At 40.5% G+C, this 13736-nt stretch overlaps 1 protein-coding gene and 1 long non-coding RNA gene across 6 annotated transcripts in view; one reads left to right on the top strand and one right to left on the bottom strand.

The window, feature by feature from the left end:
* The window catches only part of ZEB2 (zinc finger E-box binding homeobox 2), a 130447-nt gene that overhangs the window by 98637 nt on the left and 18074 nt on the right, over nt 1–13736 (bottom strand). The gene's annotated exons all lie outside the window — the stretch shown is intronic.
* LOC123379140 lies at nt 1680–4740 on the top strand. Its single transcript, XR_006583179.1, has 2 exons — nt 1680–2899; nt 4370–4740. It is a non-coding gene; the product is annotated as an uncharacterized LOC123379140 (long non-coding RNA).

Below are 13736 nucleotides of genomic sequence, written 5' to 3' on the forward strand. Positions count from 1 at the left end.
GAAAATCCATGTTGAGGTCCCCCCCCCTTTTGAACATATTGTCATTCTTTGAAATTAAGCAGAAAGAAATTGCTTAAAATAACACTATTTAAATAATATAATTTTTCTTAAGGCGAATTGCCTATATGTGTGTATGAATGTGTCTATATGTCTGTTGTGGGCATAGGACTCATGGGGGACAAACCCTCGAAACGTTGAGCATATCCATTTGTCCAGAAACTTTCTTATGACAAGGTAAAGCAAAAATATTTTCAATTTTGAACTGCCTTCCACGGTCCTATGTCACAGGGTTATGGACTGGCTACTTTTTAACATATAATTTATTTGCCTCTTTGGGAAGTTCTATTATTTCTCCAGCATGGTTGAAAGGCGTGATTAAAAGAATCAAGTCCCTTACTCTAATGGTGATTTGTAATAAGAGGCCAATTGGTACATTTGGGGTGCTCAAAATCATGGTGCTTTTTTTCTTTTAAGATATAAATGCCTCTTTTTTGTGTGTGTGGTAAAAACCACCTAACGTATATCTACCCTATGGACGAATGTTTTGGTACACAGAACAGTATTCTTCAGTATATGTGCATTGTTGTACAGCAGAGCTCCAGAATCGACCAAATGCTTTTTAGCATAAAGTTTATGTTGGGCCACGTCTTAACCCGATCAGGTCTCTCTTTCCTCAGAGGGGTTGACCTATGGTGGTATGTTACTATCATGAAAGAAAAAACGTAACACACACTGAAGTCCTAAAATAGTCATACCCTTTACAAATACAGCGGGCACACAATCCGTAGAAATGTTTTCCAGGCCCCCTTTATCTAGTATTGCCTTTAGAGGGCCTTGTTTATTCATTTTTCCCCCCTGGCCTAATAGAAGATATTAGCTCTTTCCCTCAGCAAAAATCACTCCTATCATGAATCAGGCAACTAGTGGTAGACTACTGGCCAGGTTTCACCCCACTAAAATTCTAATCTATACTTTGTCTTTTAGAATTAAGGAGAAAATGCATATCAGCAGAATCTCCTCTCTACTTTATTTCATTTATAAATTACGAGAATGATGCTATTATATATTATTAATTTCTGCTGTTCTCCAACTCTGCTGCAGCAGTGAGCTGCGGATGTTGGAACGGTGTAATTATGTTCTAGTAGGGTAGCCATCCGTTTCCTTTCAAAAATTTACAGGATTCTTAATCACGCTGCTCATTTGGGTGCGCAGCAGCGAGGATGGCGAAACACAAACAGGGCACGTTCGTTTACATAGGAACACCTGCTTAGCATGATAGCAGATGTCAGTCAGTAAGCAGAACACAAAAGGGAAAAATATCAACAACAGCAAACTCGCACCATTTTGATTTGGTGCGGGGGAATCTTTTCAGAAGTGATGGCAACAGTGGACATTCTTTCCGAAACACAAACAGAGTCTCTGAAATTCCCAAGTCTTGTTAAGTGGTTAACAGGTCGTCAGAGAGAAAGGGCATTTGCGAGGTCGCATGCCGGTATTGACTCTGACTCTGTTATTTGGAAGAATTACGAAAACCGCCCTGCCTCAGTTTCCTGATTGGTGAGCAGACAAGGGGTTGGGTGTTCTAAATTGAAACCTAGTTCCCCAAAGGCGATCGTCATTAGAAGAAATGTAATGGTACTGGCATGACCCTCACCGTGCCCAGTTCAAATCCCACCGCCATCACTTAGTGGTTTCGTATCATCAGTCAAGTTATTTAACCTTGCTAAGCCACGGCTGGCTGATTTGTAACGTGTGTCGAGAAAATTAAATGAGATAATGTATACAAAGTGCCTGCCACATAGTAAGGGTATAATAAAAGGTGGCTGTATTATGACGACGACGATGATGATGTTTACTACGGCTGCTATCATCATCACTATCATTATTTTATTTTGATCCTTGCAGAACCTTTCCCACTCAACATGTTATTTGTGAAAAGTCTGGAATGACAACCGACTGAAATCTCTTGCTGAGATTATCATAAAACGTGATATTTTTGATGTGTGTAGTTCTGTAAGATTATTATAATGATACCTACTACTGTTATTTTATAGTTAGAGAGCCTGTCATCATTTCCACTACATTTTCTGGGATTTATATCTGAACCATAAAAGAGGTTTTCTGAGCTGTACCCTGCCTGAAAAAGAGCCTCGGTGAAAGTGAAGTGCTTTCTAGAACTCCGACACAATAAAATGAGGCTACGGAAAGGAAAAAATGAGAAACCCATCGTCTTCATACGCCCACCCCACGCTTCCAACTCTTGCACCCATTTTTAAAGGACTCTTCGGACGACTCTGGTGTTTTCCCTTCTCACCCTTTCCCCAAAATGGTTAAAATTCAAAATGGAAAACAGCCATCACACATGGGCAATGACTAATTTTCCTAAGGAATTTTAGTATTCGGAATGTGTCTGCTTGTGCAGGCCTGTGCGTTAAAGGCTCCCTGAGTATGCATTGACTTGATACCCAATAATGGCTGCTAAGGAGCCGTTATGTAGTGCCGTGTCAATGATCCGTGCATTGAGGACTCCCTGAGTACGCATTGACACGACAGACCGGAACGGCTCAGAAGAAGCTGTTATGGTCTATCATGCCAATGATGTGCGGATATTGGCAGGGCCTCTGGCCCTTCCGTGGAAATTACGGAGTCTCTGAAGGAACCGGGGCGGGCGCCATGTGGGCGCCATCAGTGAGCTAACAAGGGTCCCATCCATCCTCACTTCTCCTTGGGTTTACTTCAAAAAAGTCAGCTTGGAAAACTTGTCCAGTAACTTCAGTGGTCCCACGTTACATCACCAAAACACAAGCAAGAGGTAGAGATATTCTTGCCATTTAGTCTTTTCGTTTCTTCTCAGAGAAAGACACCGATCCTGTTCATATTAAAAGGAGCAGAAGTCAAGGTAACATTTTTTTTGATTTACAAATATCTCTTTTCTGCTCTATGAATTTCATGTTATACACATATATGGCGCTGGGCAGACTTTGTGGTGGTGGTGGTGGTGGTGGTGATTTTTCTGAGATTGAAACACGGAATCTCTGCAAAGAAAAATTCCTTTTTTATATGTCCTCAGCAGTTGAATAGGTACTCAGAACTTGGCATATAGGAAATGGTTCAAAAAACCTTGGGAAGAGAAGTGCAAGTTCAAGAATAAAGTTTGGATTCACACATGCTTTACCAACTTAAGGCAGTAATTAATTCACTTATGGTATTTACATGCCCCTCTTCAGATACTTATGGAGAACATGGGAATTTTAAATTCACAATTCAGTGCAAAATTTAAAATGATCTTCATTAGAATTTGAAGCTATACTCTAAACTGCTTTATATACTACCAACAGGGAGCCTCATTATGTAGTACTATATTTGGACTACCTTCTTTACATTTTGTAGCTGTAGATTTTGAATGTATTTCTGGTATGCTTGAGCAGAATCAAACAAAGTGTTTTAATCTGCTCTATTAACTAACCAATCCACACAGTTGCATGGCAAACATATAAAGTTAAGAGACCTTCGTGCATCTTCTTTTCTGATATCGTCAAAGGATCATGGAGGAAGAGAGATCTGAGATACCCAAAACAGAATGGTGGTGAAGCCGTGCAGAAATACCAGAGGGGATTACTAGAGGGTGGTGGGAACAAAGAAACAGTCAGGTTAGGCAGAAAATGGCTGGAATGATTGTGATTCTAAGTACAGAAGGTACTTCTACGTGTTCATTTCCTTGAGTAGAAGAAAATAGTCCAATTCACACAATGAAATTTGAACCTGGGTGAAGATATCCACCACTGGTGTGTATTAAATGTTTACTGACTTAACGACAGACAGAAGGAGCAAAGCAAAGGGAAACTCACTAAATGCCAACCATAGGTAAATACTCAGTAAACACAGAAAAGTGGAAGGAAGGGCTATAACATTAAATACCTACTATGTGCTTGCTACTTCCTATCACCAGTATGTTTTCAAAACAACCCTGGTGCATAGGCATTATGAGAAATGGACACACACGTTGAACGACTTGGTCCCAGTCGCATGGCTAGCGAGAGGTGGACATCAGATTTGAGCCCAGATATCTAAAGCCTAGACTCCCTTGAGCACCCAAACATCCTTTCTATCTGCCTCCCTGACTCACAGATCTTACAGGTGTCACTGAGAATGGTAGAAAGCCAGTTGATTTAAGTATAAACTAAAAAAAAGAGAAAAGAAAAGGAAAAAAAAAAACACCCAAGTATTCAAAATGGCATAGTTGTCACTAAGTGGAGTTCAGAAAATTCTTAATAGGATGGTAGGGAGTGTAACATAAGTTATCAAAAGCTTTTTCTAGGTATTATGATATACACTAAATCTTTAGTGTACCTGCTGTATTCACTTTCAGAAGATACCTGACCAGAATGGATTCATCTTCATATTAAGTACAGCCTTACTCTAACCAAATGATCATCGTGTCCCATGCACTGAGCTACTCATTCACGACAGAGAGATGATCAAGACTGCCCTCAAGGTGTTTGCACGTTTGTGAAGAGAGAAACAGGAAACAGAACTGTAAATGCTGTGATAAAGGTCAGTTCAATATATTCTCAGAGGCATATTTTTTAGAGGTCATTGCTCCTCTCAGAAAAAGTACTATGCTTACTTCCTGGAAATGAGGAGGCATAAGACCATGCCAATCACTGTGACTATTTCTTCTCCTTGTTTGTCTTTTAACACTCCCTAAAGACCTGAAAAGGAATAAATACCTCAGCTCAAGGCTATTGTTTCCTCTTTTCAAGAATGTTTCAGCATGGTCCAGAAACTGAACTGCCTGTGTCACAGAACTCCTGGGAGCCTGATTAGCCATGCTCTGAAACAGTCATAATCAGAATTTATTGAATATCTTCTGGGCTCGAGATACTGCCCTTAGGATTTTGTTCGATACTCCCAATGAACCTCTAAAACAAGTATCGGGAGCGCCTGCGTGGCTCAGTCGATTCACAGTTGGTGAGTTCGAGCCCTGCATCAGGCTCTGCGCTGACAGGGCAGAACCTGCTTGAGATTATCTCTCTCTTTCTCTCTGCCCCTCCTGTGCTCTCTCCGTCTCTCTCAAAAGAAATAAATGAATACAAACTTAAAATAAATATTGGCCTCCATTTTAAGCATTGTGAACTAAAGCTTGGAGAGGTTGAGAAACACGCCCAGGGCCACAGGGAGAGTGAGTGGCAGAATCAGAATTTGGACGCAGATTTGTTTGTGTCTGAATGCTGTGTCCTTTCAGGGTCTTGAATCCCTCAGTCCCTGGGGAGAAAGGAGAACTAGGCTCGCTTCATCATAACTGAATGGCTTCAGGAATGTTCTCGGGGCTGGAGTCTGGGGAGCGGAGGTGTGAGCATGAAGAGTAGAGCAGCTCACGTTGGGTGTGCTAGTAACACACACAGTAGGGTGTGTCAAAGAAAGCACTGCCTCGCCTCTAAGTCGACCAGTTAGCAGCTTCTACACGCCATCCCTAGTTGTGTAAGCCATTTGGGATCCTTAAAAAATATACTGAATTCACATCCCATGCACGTCTCTAATGGCTGTTGTCCAAATCCTATTATCTGGGAACTTAATTTAAAATAGCTGGATCTTTTTGAATTGTCAAAAATTCTAATAAAACAGGAATATTTCCTACTTGCACAGATCAAATTCTGTGGGGCATCCAAAGCTTAGCTCTTAAATTCTGCCCTTAGATCAGTGAAGAGGGAAAACCTAGACTATTGAAAAGCACAATGCAGATATGAATGTGAACGAATACTTGAATCCCATGCAACCCTATGTGAGAGACCCCGTTCTGGCTTATTACTGTATCTACTAATAGTCTTTGCCTGTGATAGGAGGTCAGAAGTGTTAACCAAACGGTTTAGTTGAAAATGGAGAAAATGCTAAATTATTGTTCTTCTTTGACAATGTAAATTAATTTCATTGGTAGAAAAGGTAGAAATCTCTAAATTCGTTTCCTTAAATTCTAAGCCCTTTAAGAAAGGTAGACAATGTGGGAATACACAGCTGCACTTTTTTTTTTTTTTGAAGGTTACTGTTCCTTTAATGCCCAGCTGGTTCTGAGATGTAATAAAATTGACATATTGATTCCTTTGAATTTACAAATGCCTGTTTCATAAACTCCATCTCCAAAGCCTAGGCATCTTTAGAGCACTGTCATTTTTTTTCTCCAAATGGATCAATTATGTGCCCACGTAATCCTGTTACCTGTGAAATCCATGCATACTTCTCCCATTTGCTGCAGTTCCCAGGCGGACAAACTTGCATTATGTACGCATAAACAAACAGCGCATTTTCCTGATATTAGAGATTGTTTTCAAAGTGAAAGGCAATCTCTTGGGTCCTTAACTAAAAAAAAAAAAAAAAAAAAAAAAAAAAGAGAGAGAGAGAGAAGAGCAAAGAAAAAGGAAAGAGAAAAACTGCCTGCTCTTTCAAGCAACCTCAATATATATCTACATACACACAAATGTGTGTGTGTGTATATGTATATATATATATATATACATATACACACACATACATATATATACATATACACACATATATATATATGGATTCATATTTACTATTTGCAGTTCCCCCAAATTTAAATTATATAGTTTTGATATGTTTAGACCTTTAACCAATTCAAGGAAGTAAATTCTTCATTTTAGTTAAACTAGTTCATGAAGATTTATCTTTTTTTTTTTTTTTTTTTATTGCTGTCTTTTCTCCTTTGTTGACAATTAGCTATTTAAGGGAAAATCATCCCCAGGATACCTTGAGACCATTGAGAAATGGCAGCCCAAAGTGACTTAGGTTAGAAAGTTTGCAGTCATTTTATAGAAAGAACAGTCCTCAGTGTTCGTCATCGGAGCACTTGCCAGTCCCCGGCTCTGAGCTTTCCTTAAACACACACAGAGTCCTTTATTGAAACAACCGTAGAAAACACAGAGATTCTGCTTCTACTACATTAGGAGAGAAACGCCTCAGTGAACTAGGAGGTCTTTCCCATGTCTTAAATCTGTAACAGCAAATCGTCTTCCTACACAAGCACATTTCCATGTTCACGTGTGGACACCCTCACCAGTGCACACTGCATAAAGAAGGCTTATGTGTGAATATACACGCAGACTATGCCCATAGAATCCCCTGCAAATAACCAACAAGCAAACATGCTTTTGTCTACGTGTGAACTCTCTGTGTGAGCAAAGTACCTTGCGTGTTCTGCACTGAGATATGAATTCTTGCTTCATTCTTGCAGCCTGTGCTGTATCTGATTTTCCTCACTTCACTGGGCACCCAGCAGTCCAGCCACACCGCACTTGCACTCTACAATTTGTCTCTAAGAGATTCCCCAAATCACAAAACATCTTGTCTGCTGTCCAATGTGCTCCCCATATGCAGAAAAGATGGTCTGAAAAATTGGGTTGTGTTTGGAGCCCTGTGGCCTGGCCCACCGCTGCCATTGTGCGGGGGTGGTTTTGCTGCGTCTTAACCAGATTTGACATGCTGTACAAAGGCAGGCACCTTTGGTCCCATGACACAGCCAAACAGAAAACACAACAAGCAAGCCTGGCAAAGATGTCCGGCATGAATAAAAGCACAACAATTTGTCACATAGTTGTTACAAAATGTTAGCAGCTTTAGGGGCTTGCCATGGGATGCCAGAGATAAGGCAGTGTAAAGAATCTGGAAGTTCGAGGATTGGTGAGTCTTGGGCAATAGGAGAGTTAATTCGGGAAAGGGGGAAAACAGTCATCGCAGAGGGATTATTTTCATTTGCTTCTTCATAAGGCCGAAGAAGGCCTTAATGTCATGAATTAAATCAGCAAGGCCAGTGTTCCAGGGTTTACTAAATTCCACTGTCTTGAAGGGCTGTCTGTTAACCGTCTCTTTCCAAACTCCCAAAGATGTAACACCTTCTGGTGTCAGTTTCTTGAGGATCAGGAATCACGTTTCATTTTCTTTTACAAACTGGCATAATGACGAATGAAAGGAAGAATTGTGAGGATGAAAAATCCTTAGACCCCACTTAGGCTCACCATTCACCCAGCGGAAAGGGAAGCAAATTGCCTCACGTTAACTCTTTTTCAAATGCTGGGTTTCCTTTTCCAAATGTCCTTCCACAATTACTTGTGCCTGGAAATCCTATGATTCTGGTAACATTTACCCATAAACTTTCTTCCTCACTCCAGGCTCGTGTCCTTTCTAAGCCTTAATTTCCCCATCTGTAAAAGGTGTATTAACATAATAGCATCTATTTGATAGAATTGTTGTCAGGGCGACATCAGATGGCATAGGCAAAATTCTTATCCACAGGTCCCAGCACATTACCAGTACTCAATAAATGTTAGATAATATTAGCTTCTACGCAGTTGCCAGTGACATTTCACTGAAATACAAATATGATTATGTCATTCTTCTTCTTTAAAAAATGGTTCACAAGCTCACCATCACCTATTTGCTGGATCAGAGCCAGAAACATGGCGTAGGAGCTTCCTCTGCTCCAAGGCTACTTCTGCAGACTCAATTTGAGCTCATCCGTTTGCACACAACCTGAGTTCACACATCTTAGTTGGCTGACAGCACCTGAAGTGGTCTACATTTTCCTCCTCTGATGCCTGTAACTGCCCAGGATGCCCTTCCCTCACTCCCTTGGGTGAAATCAGAGTCATGGGACCCACGCTGCCCTCAAAAGCTGTCTTCCTCCGGAAGTCTGCCCTCCCCACTTGCTCTAAGATCTAGTTATGCCATCTTGTACACTCTGTACTCACTGGGTACAAAGTTCTTTATAACTCTCACCACGTTTTTCTCATTTCTTGAGCACCTCCCTCCCCCTTCCCGCTAGACATCAAGCTTCTCAGGGGCTTGGATTCATTTTTGGACCTGCAGCTTCAAGTATGGCGCCTGCACATTATAGATGCTCAATTAATGCAGCATGAATAAACACTGCAATTTTCTGGTGGGATACCAGAGGCCAAAAAAGCACCTGGTGGGCATACTTTTTAATTACTTTTGCAACAAATTTTTTTTTTCTTATAATGCAAAACCCAGATTTCCCTGGAGAATGAAGGTAAAAGAAGACGTGAGTGGAAAAAGAAAGTGTGCATTTTTCTTCCATGAACCTGACATCAGCTCTGAAGAGGGAGGGCCTGCTACTAGCCATAGTGGAATGAATCACGTGAGCTCACATGGCAACCTTTGAAAAGAATAAAGGACTTAAAACACCAAATCGCTGGCCAATCTAGTGCTGGTATAGCCACATAGTTCAGACCTTTTCCGAGCATCTTGGGGAAGCTATTTGGAAGAGGGAGTTTGTATAACAGACATTGTCATTATCATGGCCATGGTTCCATAAAACTAACATAGGTAAAATCTCCCAAGAGCTACACGTTGCTCTGTGAACTTGGAACTAAATGTAACAAGTTCAGAAGATTTCTACTGCAAATTTTCCAAAGGGTAGGGCCTGGAGCTCTATTGACATCTGTGATTCTCTAACCTTCGTGACCCCTTGTAAACCCAGAACCAGCACAGCCTGGAGCACGTCATAGTACCTCCCCCATCCCACCACTCTCCTGAAATTTGAGCCGAGCCCCATGTGGCTGAGGATCTTATGTTCACAGGTCCTGAAGGGAATCCTGGGAAGCCAGTCTTTGATGAAGCATGCACTCTCCCTCACCCAAGGTGAACTGACTGCTGGAAGATGAAATCGTCCTAGTCACAGTTAGTGGGGGGTAGGAGCTGGTGATCGCAGAGGGATCATGAAGTTAATGGCGACCTTTCAGTTCCCTCCATTTATAGGTCTCATTTTATTTCTACTTGTAATATTAAATGGGAAACAGATTTAAATACGGAAGAAATGACGCCATGCCAATCAGAACAACCAGTTGGGTTATCACCTCAACATTGCACTGTTCTCTTGTATCCAAAAAGTGATGAGGAAGGGTCATGGGTGGGGAGGCCTGATACCAGGTCTGAAATCAGAGGACAGAAGCATACTGTCAGGGAAACAGACTATTCCTTATTTTTTTGTCTCTCTCCCCCAAATGTCAGGGCTACCCAAAGAATGTCTTCAGAGTGAAATCACTGATTTCTGCCTCAAACAGCAAAGAACCATGCAGAATATTTTACATAAGAGAATCTGATTATTAGATTGATCTGTAACAGTTAACTAAACATATTCTTAGAATGGGCTTTATACAGAGAGATCATTTTACAGAATGCCAAATACAGGAAAGGGATGCTTAAGAAGTCCCCCAAAGTCTCTTTAACTCCACTGGCGGTCAGATATTCAAACCCCATGTTCTCTTCAATGAATTATTAAAATAATTTAAATTCACATTGTTCAGGCGGTAAGCATAAGCATACGAAAGTTAAACTTTGTTCATGAAAAGGAGAATTTAAAAGCTCAGTGGTTCTTATTGGAAGAATGAAAACATAGTGTAAATAAAAACTTTTACATAGTATCTAAACTATTAATCTACTCATGTACTAATAGAATGTGCCATCAGCACGCTCAAAATACATTAAGTTGACAGTATGATGCCTTGTTACAAAGTTACATCTTTGTGTGTTAAATGAAGAGATGCTATTAATCAGCAGTAAAATCATTTCTTAAGTTCTTATTCTGGAAAAAACATTTTTAGTTGTAGCTTTATTCACCAGTTTTGGAGGATTTCAGGCAGATTGAGAAAGATATGGTTTAAGACTCTAAGGTAAATATTGGCCTATTACAACTCTCTGGTTCTTCCTTAAACTCTAACCATAAAACCTCAGGTGTTCTTTAGATTGGTTAATAGTTCTCTATATCTGGACTTCCTGTTCCATGAAAAAATTTCCTTCCAGGTCCTATTTTATTGATGGGAGCATTGCACAGAAAACCAAATCTACACCAGTCACAACTTCAGGTGTACCATTTTTCACTCCTGCAAGGATTTGGGGCTTGCAATTTGCATTGTTACGTTTCCTAATCTGGGTCTAAAATATGTGCTGCATTGCTTTCAGGAAGTAAAAAACTGATGGATCGTGCCATCTATGGCAGCATTTGTTCAGCATTTGGTGCAAACGGGAGAAAAAAGATACAGAATGCATGGATTGATTTTCAAATTACCTCAATATTTTGAAAACATTTTCACCTGCATGCTGAGAATGCTAAGAATGGCAAGGAAGGCAATTGTGCATTTGCACAGCCTCCACTGCATTCATTTATAAATTACCTCATCACTGACTGAAATTAACACTGATTCTTACAGGCAATTTCTCAATTTCCAATGCTAATTACATTTTTTTTACTTTTAAATTCTGTACCACCTGTTTTGGGCAAGACATCTTAGGCAGCGCGACCGCATTTAATCACAATTTTAATTAACCGCCCTGTAGATGTGAAAAAGAAGCAATTATAATGTAGATGAATGATGATTTTTCTGCATTAAATTGTTTTGTTTCCCTGGTATGTTGATTGTAACACAGCACACAAATACAGTAACTGTACAATTTTTTTCTATTGTAATTTAGTAATTGTTTTTGGAAAACCAGTTTGGGAATGAGTGACTTCATCTGTTTACAAATTGATTGATACTGTTCACTCACTGATTGCTGCAGCGTATATTTTGGTATTGCACAGCCTAGCATAAAATATAATTAGAGATGCACAGGCTTTGCAGCACCATTTTGGAATCTGAAAATCAACTGTAACTGAAGTATGTTTTCCTTGAGCATACTAGTATCAGTTGGGGCTGATGAAATGATAATCAAAACAATGGGCTTTCCAATTCCACCACTAGTAGAAACCCTTGGTTTCAATCTGATAGTCTAATATGGTGAGTTTATGAATTACTCCGTACTAGGCCTGGGAGCTGGGGGCTGGCAAGGCTGAAGCTTGCACAACTCACTCAGATCTGTATCACGAGAAGCGTACCAAGTGAGGTAAGGAAACAATGATGAGAAATAAAGAGTTGCTGCTTTGGCAATGGAAAGATTGTTCCCGACACCCGGGCACAATGCACTGATGTGCTGTACCTCTCGACTATCTCATCTCTACACTGTGATACGATGAGATCGCATTCACGCTCCTGGCTTGCAGATACTGATCATTAAAGCCCTACCTCATTGCAGATACATTCAAAGATCTTATTTATGTGAAACACAGCTCGTTCTTCACTCAGCAAGGAAGGGGAAGGGGGAAAAAGACAGCCATCAATATCTGTTTATTTGAAACCTGGTGCTGGCCGATGGCTAGAAGATCTAGGCTTACTGTTCTCACATGAATTAGAAATCCCTTCAGGAATGCCCTCTCCTAACATCACATCCACTCCCAATCTCAGGAAAGTTCTCAGTCGATGCACCTCGTTGGCATCACAGGGCTGGTGTCTCCCTCAAATTATCCAATGAATTGTTCTGAAATGTGCTCACTTGGATGAGCCCTGGGCTAGGCCATTTCTGCTGGCCTGGAAAAAAGGGGGAAAGGCCATGCAAGCAATTGTGGATGTTCAAAGGAAACTATTTACGAGATCTCTTCATCTTCCACTTTGCTTCTTTTTACACTCTATTCCTTAGAAGATCCTAAAGCAGGACAGTTCATTAAGAGGTGACAAGCGATGCTGGTTCTAGCCATACGTTTGTTCTAAAATATAGCAAAGATGATGGCTGTAGTTAGAGCATTTTACGGATAGAATGTTATGAGTTGGCACAACAAAGCAGATGATGTTGAGCTAGAGGTTGGGGCAGGAGGACTATTTGGATCAACTTGTATTTGTCTGTCTCCTTTATAAATAGTTGCTAGCAAAGTATTAATAGAAAACACCAAACCAATGCCAAAGTTTACTTCATATATTAAGTAAGAATCTGCCCCCATTAATATATTAAAAGATCCATTCTTTTGCCAGATTGGAGATTTGCATGTCTAAATCTTGTTCACAACAATGGGATCGAACACAAAATCTCTCATGAAACTAAGAGAAGAGCCCGCATGGCGAGCTATGCTCTTAGCAGGGTGTCTTTTTCATGTACGATATTACACAAAAACTAGCAATAAAAGCTTACTCCTGCCTAGTCACCCCTACCTGTGTCACCCTTCCTGGCTGTGAAAATTAGCTGGTATAAATGAGCATTGAGTAAAACCACTACTGAAAGAAAAAAGGCAATTCATTTCAGTTAGTAAAACTGTCACTGCTGAGAAAGTGTGCTTAGGGCAGGTAGACGTGGGTCTGTGTTTCACTCTAGAGATTTAATTTCTGATTTTTAGTGCAGTCTCGCGAGTTATTAGCAGAAATACTTTCATAATGCTCAATATGTTTCTCTCCTTTACCACCCTTCCTCACCTTACTCAGAACAGCTCTCGGGAAAGATGTTGTTTTATGAATGGAGGTAAAAATAACCTTGAATATCTCAAATTATAGCCTCTTTACATAATGAAAAGGGAGTGATCTGGCAATAGATTAAAACAATTTTTTTTTTCATAAAGTTGTTCCAGCAATACTGCTTATTTGGAAGTTTCTAAAAGTGGTAGCATCTGTGCTCCTGCTGGGACGAGATGTCATCCCACAAGCCTTTCTGTGAGCAGTCTGTCTTTGGGAGAAAATAAAGTACCTGATCCCGGGCCTTGGTCAGCCTTAGCTCCCCGTGTTTTCACACTCTGACCCACTGCGCGTTCCTTCGAGCAGAGAGCTGCTTCCCATGGCTACCTCCTCAATATAAACTTGCTAACTAATCTCTTAGCAAACACTTGAAGCAAACCTGGAGGAGGAAAA

This window comes from Felis catus, chromosome C1 (assembly GCF_018350175.1).
Source record: "Felis catus isolate Fca126 chromosome C1, F.catus_Fca126_mat1.0, whole genome shotgun sequence".
NCBI lineage: Eukaryota > Metazoa > Chordata > Mammalia > Carnivora > Felidae > Felis > Felis catus.